Source organism: Eurytemora carolleeae, unplaced genomic scaffold, assembly GCF_000591075.1.
Source record: "Eurytemora carolleeae unplaced genomic scaffold, Eaff_2.0 scaffold1556, whole genome shotgun sequence".
NCBI classification, from domain to species: Eukaryota; Metazoa; Arthropoda; class Copepoda; order Calanoida; family Temoridae; genus Eurytemora; species Eurytemora carolleeae.
In genome coordinates, this window is record NW_019397472.1 from 58,984 (window position 1) to 66,851 (window position 7,868).

Genomic DNA, 7,868 nt, shown 5'->3' on the forward strand with positions numbered 1-7,868 from the left:
CCTATGCATCCTATGCAGCCGTATATAAACTTGTATATATTTCTTATATAAGTCTATGCATCCTATGCAGCCGTATATAAACTTGTATATATTTCTTATACAAGTCTATGCATCTATGCATCCTATGCATCCTATGCAGCCGTATATAAACTTGTATATATTTCTTATATAAGTCTATGCATCCTATATATATTATATATATATATATATATGTTATATACCGTTAACGTCATATATTCATATATACCATGCATCTATGCATCCTATGCATCCTATGCAAATGATAAAACTCGTTTTTAACTCCAATAGTCTCATATCATGCCTGGTATCAAAAAAATATTAAAATGCACAAATTATAATCGTAAAAAACAATATGTTTATTAATTCATTTTGTCATCTTTAATTTTACAATCTATACCTTTTAAATATTATGAACTTTGTCTTTAAAGGTTAACAAAAGGTGCACAACAAAGGCAACCAGGCAAGGATCAGCCTGGCTCAGAAAAGAAACGTAGTCTTGAAGAGAATCTACCCTGTTACAGACTTCAAAACAAAATGTATCAAGGACTCTGAATCACCAAAATCATCACCACCATGTTTCATAATATAATTCCACAAACTGTATATAAAAACATAAGACTTTATTTTAATTTTAAAAATAAATCCCTCCTCCATTATCCTCTTTTTACTACAAGAGAAGTACCAAGTACTATTTCAGTTAAAATCTAATTTGATATTTAACATATTTCATGTTCAATATACTACAATTCAAAGTAGAACAGATGTAAGAGCCCCTAATCAGAAATATTAATGATACATAATTAGGAAAAAAATAGTCCAATTAACTGCTGAAATAAAAAACAAGGTGTGGCTTGACTTAGTATTACATACTAGATTACTTCAAATAATCTGTGAAGATCAAGACTAGAAAATTCTTTTACATACACAAAGAAGCATGTAAAAAAGTGGATATCAGAATTTTTCTGAACAAGCATAATACTACATGTTAACATTTAACCATGGCTTTGACCCTAAAAAGGCTGGAGTGTCTGTATAGCCCTCCCCCCCCCCTAAAAGGGCCTTAGAGGCTAGCAGGCTAAAATATATTTATTTAATGTTCATAGTCCAATTTACATACAGCACATCAATATCAGACTGCTATTTTTTACTGCCTTATTCATTGTTCTGTACCCTTTTTATATTATATTTCTAAATAATTTTTTATTAACCATATAAAGATTGGGGGTCTGAATCAATGTATTGAAAAAAGGCCTTAGAGAAAAGGTATAGGGTTGAAATGCACATGCATAACCTAATTTTTCTAGGTCTGCTCATTGGATCTGAAGCTTTAGTCATAAAAGCATGGGCTTTTTAAAATTTTTCTTTTACCCAGACCAGACGCCTACCCTATGCATACAAAAAAAAATTGAAAAATCCTTTAAATTTCTATTTATTAAAAGTAAAAATTCATGGTGATATTGTCAAAAATGAAAGTGCTAGGACAAAAAAGCAAGAACCCCCCCCCCTCCCCAGCCTGTTTAGTGTTTGTATAAAAAGCCTTTTTTTGAAAAAATAATCATGTATATCTTAAGAAACAATAGTCTAAAAGGATATAAAAAGTACATTTTCATGTAAATTAACTAATATTTTTAACCATAAAGCAAGGAAAAATATAAGAAAAAAAAATTGTTAATGACCTTTTTTCTCAGAAACTTTAATATGTATATAAAATATTTTTTGTTTAAAAGGATTTGAAAGGATATTTTAAGGATATTGTTTTAAAAGATATGATATGTAATGAAAAATATCAAAAAAAGATATGAGTGTGTATCATTCAATTCCTAAAAAGAGGGATATGAGTTTTGAATTTGAAAATTTTCAGGTGTGTGTCTTGATTTCTCTGTTTGAAAGGATATGAGATTGCTATCTGTACATAATGATAAATATCAAAAAAGATATGAATGGGTATCATTCAATTCCTAAAAAGAGGAATATGAGTTTCAAATTTGAAAATTTTCAAGTGTGTGTCTTGATTTCTCTGTTTGAAAGGAAAGGAGATTGCTATCTGTACAAATGAAAATTATCAAAAAAAGATATGAGTGTGTATCATTCAATTTCTAAAATGAGGGATATGAGTTTTGAATTTAAAATTTTCAACTTTGTGTCTTGATTTCTCTGTTTGAAAGGATTTGAGATTGGTCTCTCAACATGATGACAATTATTATTAAAAGATATGAGTGCCCACATCCAACTCCCTTCCCTCCTTCCTGCTCCCTTCCTTCCTACACTGTATATATTATAACGTAATAAAAAATCAAGAATTTTTGGAAAAGCGAATCACAGCAGATTTTCTTGATAAATTATCCCTAAATTTTGAATATTTTGAAAACGGTGGAAATAAAAAATAATACACATTTTTTTATTATTTTTATAAGAAAAACTGAATGCAAAACAATATTTTTAAAACTGTTAACAATGCGAGTCATTATTATTAAGAAAAAGTGGATAAAAATATAACAATTTCAGGATACATATTCGCGCCGCCTCTATTTTAGAGTAGACACCACCTAGTGGCCAAATGTGGCAGGTCTCGAATCATAATTTCTGGATTAAATAATCAGATTTTTTGAATAATTTGAAAAAACTTCCACGTGAATTATACACATAATAAGTTAATTAAATAAAAACACAAACAGTAAAAAAACAAATTGGTAATTAAATATGATTTATTGAATAAATATGTAAACAGAACAAAATAGCATTTGGCATTCTACTGTCCCCTCCCTCCCTAAAGCCCTACCCTTGTTCACATGCAGTTTGTGTGCATTTACTGTAGAAAAGATTATTTATACTTATTGTACTGAGGAAAAAAATTATAACATACAGTAAATATAAAAATTCATTGGAATACTCCATACTTAATAACATGAAATACCATGCATTTAATATTTAATTTAAAATATAACTTGTAAAACAAAAGGCTTTGCTCAGATTTATATTTTCGTAGTTTATGTTACAGAGTTCAAACAGATCGTTTTATCGAGACTTGGAGGAACCTCTCTAGCTCATATCCTGACTTGAACTGCTTGTTGGTTTGTCTTGCAGGATTGAGGTTGCCTGTTTTGTTCAAGGTCTAGTTCTTTGTAGAGCCAGTGCAGGGGTTTCATAAAAATACATAATTTAATTATTAATCATATAATTACAATTTGTTATTTTAATAAATGAGATAGAATTGGTGCAGTTTTTTAGCTTTTTAGTTTTTGTGAAAAATATATTAAAGTTTATGTTTTTGTATTTGATGTTTGTTTGATCCGGAAATATCTGGGTTTTTTTACGTGGATGTAGGGTTCTTTGTCTGCTGAAAGGTAGGGCTAAGTATTTTGTTTAAAGGTTAAGTGTAGAGCTTTAGAATTCATACTTTATGAGAACCCACGCTTTAGATTTATGTAACAAACTATAATTAAATTGTGATTTGAAAATCAAATAAATAATATAAAATGAGATGCAGTGGTAGGCGATAATATCAATATAATGGAGACGACTTTTTAATTCAAATTTTATTGTTAACAAGCTTTTTTTCTGAATTTTAAGGTTACATATAATTAAAGAGAAGTTGTTTAAAAGCCTGTTATAAAGCTCGATATTTATTAAAATTTAAACCATAGTCTTGGTGTTATCCCACCACTGTATTATTTCACAAGTACAACACTATTTATTCATGCTGATGATGATCGATGCTAACTTGTTTTACCTGCAAATGTGATATTTGTTAGGAAATAAAGCAACAAACAACTAACGCATTCACTGAAAAAACTTCGTTTTTATCTTCTTTATATGTCAGTGGTGCAGATCGGTCAGTTTTCTTGATAATTGTTGAGCGATTTAAAATTCGGTGGTGTTGATGGACCAAACCTCTGTAGAGAAAAAGGGAGATGTTAGTTCCACATTTATTGAAAATATATTTCGTTCTGGATTCACTCTCGTCAGTTCTTGAGATTGTTTCTTCACAATTGTCGAGCCAATTTCTATATTTATTTCTATATGCACTTTAGGCAGGCGTCTTAAATGTTAATTGTCAAGCCGATGTATAACAGAAGTTTTCACTGAACTGAATTCAGCTGACTGAAGTGAACTAATTACTAAACTACCTGTTCTACTAGGCTGGCACTGGCAGGTGGGGTGCATGCCCGAGTCCTAGGTGAGCGGGGGATGGGGGGGGAGGTTGGAACGCTCTAGCTGCAGAATGGCCGGGGGGTGGCGGGGGCCGGTATACGCCCTAACTCCTATCCTAAAATTTTGATTTATTTCATTTCACATCATAATAGAATTTTTTTTTATTAAAAAAAATTACAAATTAATGTCAAATTTAAGTTAATTTTTAATCAACAATGAATGAATATGTTTTTAAAAAATTTATGTAATTTTTCAAATTTCATTTGTTGAAAAAACATATCTTTTACAAAAAAACTTAATAAAAGGAAAAAATATTTTTAATTTTCAAATAAACATAATTTTTGAATATTATATTAAAAAAAATAAATTAAGAAACAAATTTAAAAGAATATTCCTGATGTATATTTACAGTGTACTCTCCATCATCATCTTCCTACTACCCTTCATATTTTCTACTCCTTCATAAAATATCTTAAATTTCATGAGATTCTTTATCAGCTGGCCCCTCAACATCTCTTACTCATTCCCATTTTTGCAGCTCCTCACTGCTCTCCAATTATGTCAGGGTTTCAGCTGACTCAGTCTCCCGTCAGGTTTCTGCAATATAAATAAGTATGAAGGTATGCTACATTTTTTTTTAAATCCAGTGTTTACAAATTTTAAAGTTTACTTTAACAAATTTTAAAAAAGATATGAAAATATATCACTTAGTAGGATAGAACATGAATGCAACGTTTATATAATTCTCCAGCTTATACATCTACTATGGAGATTGGATCCAGGTATATCACTTTGTAGGATAGAAAAAGAATGCAATGTTTATATATTTCTCCAGCTTATACATCTACTACGGAGATTAGACCCAGTTATAGGTATAGGTACAGCAGAACAAGAACAGATTGGGCATACCAACTCACCAGAACAAACTTTTAATAGTGAAATTCCTTGTTTTTCTGGCATCATTCGCAAATTGGTTTAACAACTTAATATCCCAGTATTTGTGAAATATTAATAAAAGAAAATAAAAAATGAAAATCAAAATTTGCAAAGCTTGATGAATTGTCAATTTTTGAGTTTTTTTTTTGATAATAATTTCCCCACTATTTTTTTCACTTTGACAAATACTCTTGTATAGGTTTATTCTATTATGATTTGACTATTATAGTTCTAGTCAAAGATTGGAGAAATAACTGCCTCAAAGAAAAAAATTTAAATATAGCTAATGTATAATTTTACACTTTTAAAGATTGCTGACATCAGGAGGTTAGTTTTTTAAACATTCGGCAAGGATACAAAAGAAATGTGTAAATTCTGATTATATATTTCTTTTATTAATAAGTTTTGAAATAAAGCTAAAAATAAAGTTCCAAATATATCTAATGTTTATTTAAAGAGTGCTACAGAACTAAAATGAATCTTAAAATTTGAAAATCCTGGTTTTTCTTGCATCATTTTCGAATTAGTTTTCAAATAGTGAAGAGCAAAAACCAGAATTTTAAATTTTCAATAATTAATTTTGAATTTCAATGCTAAGATTCTTTCTACCAGTGCATAGGATCCAGATCCAAGGGGCAAAATATCAATCAAGAGCTGCAAAAACATCATTTTCCTAACTTTCAAACCCCCATCTGAACTGTTGAAAAAAAGATTATAAAAACTTTATGATTTCTGAATAAAATTATGCAAAAAATTTAAGACAAAAAGTTTAAAAATTCTACTTTGTCCATTCAATTTTTTCCATTGGGATCCAAAAATTGTGCTCTAGGAATATACCAAGTAAATAAAAAGAACATGCTTAAAAAAATAGATTTGAGTAATTAGCAACAATTATGGGTTCATCCTAGTAGACGATTATTTTCTAGAAAATGCCCAGCAAATATTCACAAAATCACTGTTGCTTTTCTCAAATATATATCACAGCCCAACAAACATTTGATCTTGACCCTACTATGGCGAAAATAATAAATTTCGGAGAAGAATCCATCAAATAATATATTGCTACGCCATTGAAGCTCCACCATGTTTCAGACGAGAAGATTTTTTAGGACATTGACTTTGAATATTTTGTATCTACAGTGTCGGAGATTCCCCTTTTTTTCTGATATGGGGGATTTTGTCGGACAATAATGTCATCAAAATAATATCAGACATTGTTATATTGTGTTATTTAGTTTATTTAAAACTGTTGACAAACTAGGTTCATTTGCATGCTTAGAGAGTGATTTTATTGTGAAAAACAAGCATCCTTTAATCAATACACGGAAACACTTTCATAAAGAACTTTCTTACTGTATATCTGTAACTGATATTTTGTGATGTACATGTAATATCAGTTGTATCATTTAACATGTAATGGAATTGAATCTTTCACACAAACTCAAATTTTCTAATCTATATATCTTTGCAACTGGCTTAAAGTTTTGAAATTAATTTCATTTGCATATTATAACTTTGCAATATAAAATCTATATATCTATCTTATATTTATTTAATGTTTAAAGTAAATAACATTTCTATGAATATCATTTATCATGTTTTGCATACAACATAAATGTTATGGGTTGGTAAAAATGTTGATCAAAAATGTTAAGTTTATTCTGTCAGAAGTATAGGATTTAAATAATCAACACACACTCTAAACACACAAGGGGGGAAATGGAAATGGGTTCCCTATAAATGAGAATCATTTTCCAACTTTCAAGGATATCCCTTTCCTTAATTTCAGAATATGATTCCTTTTCATCACAGAAAACATTTTCTTAATTTAGGAAAAAAATTCTGTCATTATTGGAATTTGAATCTGTATTTTATGTATAAGAACTCAATTTTGATATAAAAAGAATATAATTCTAAAATAAGAAAACGATTCAGAAATTCGCGGAATTTAATTTCAAGTTAACGGAACTCATCCCTGAATTAGATCCAAGATGGCCAGTACAGTTCATTTTTCGGTCGGTGATACATCTTTTAATTCCTAGACTATATTTGAAAGAATCTTTATACTTTTAAGCTAATTAAATTAATGTTTGCAAGATCGGTTTTGGATAACAAATCAACACTTCAAGTCACTGGTACGATATAAATTCAAAATTGCAGGTATGTTTGATAAATAACGCAATATAAGAAATCTTTTTTGAGTGATGAATATATCATCGACATTCAACACTACAGTTGCGCTTATCAAAATTTTAAAATAGTTTTAAGCCAGCTCCATGCACTTCATCTATTCATAATTAAAATAATATACCTTTTATTGTACTTTCTGAGAAATTTATAAATCTTTTACATCTTCTATATGCAATACTGAACTTTTGACCTACTAGCTAATTCCGACCTACTGAAATATCAGACCTACGCCAGTTGTTAATTTTTGAAATATTTGAGGTCTAGGTTAGGATTTCTGGGCCGAGTGCTCCGGCTAGGACTGGATAAGGGGCCGGGCGCTGCGGCCACAAGTCTATTTAGCAGCTGTTAAGTGCTAGTAGGTCGGCTGTGTAGTGCAGCGGATTTGTCATAGTTCAGAAGTGAAGTATAGCTGATTTGCGTAGGTTGACAAATACACCTGCACCGTTGCTGAGCGTGTAAGTTCTTAACTTGCCAATATTCACAAGATTTCTAAATGGCTTAGCCCCTTCCCTGTCCGTAATAGCTGCATAATAGGGTATATTCCTAGAGAACGATTTTTGGACCCCCCC